Source organism: Arachis ipaensis, chromosome B05, assembly GCF_000816755.2.
Source record: "Arachis ipaensis cultivar K30076 chromosome B05, Araip1.1, whole genome shotgun sequence".
Classification (NCBI taxonomy): Eukaryota; Viridiplantae; Streptophyta; class Magnoliopsida; order Fabales; family Fabaceae; genus Arachis; species Arachis ipaensis.
Window position 1 is genome coordinate 149,353,924 of NC_029789.2, and position 304 is coordinate 149,354,227.

Below are 304 nucleotides of genomic sequence, written 5' to 3' on the forward strand. Positions count from 1 at the left end.
TTTTACCTGATTTTATTATCTCCCATATATTTTTCCGTTAATTTATAGGGTATACTGTAGCTGAAAAGCATTGTAAATAGGTAGTTACAACTTACAACTTATAAGTTTAAACAGATTAAATCAAATTCATAATTAGGACTCGTAATGGGTAGGGTAGGGTAGGATTTATACTATATCCTAATTCTACCCGCGAGTTGAAAATTTTTTTAAAATTCTATCCTACCCTACTCGCAGGTTAAGAATCTCTCAACCCTAACCTTACCTGTATCCTAAAATTCTAAACCCTATCTGATCCGACCCTACC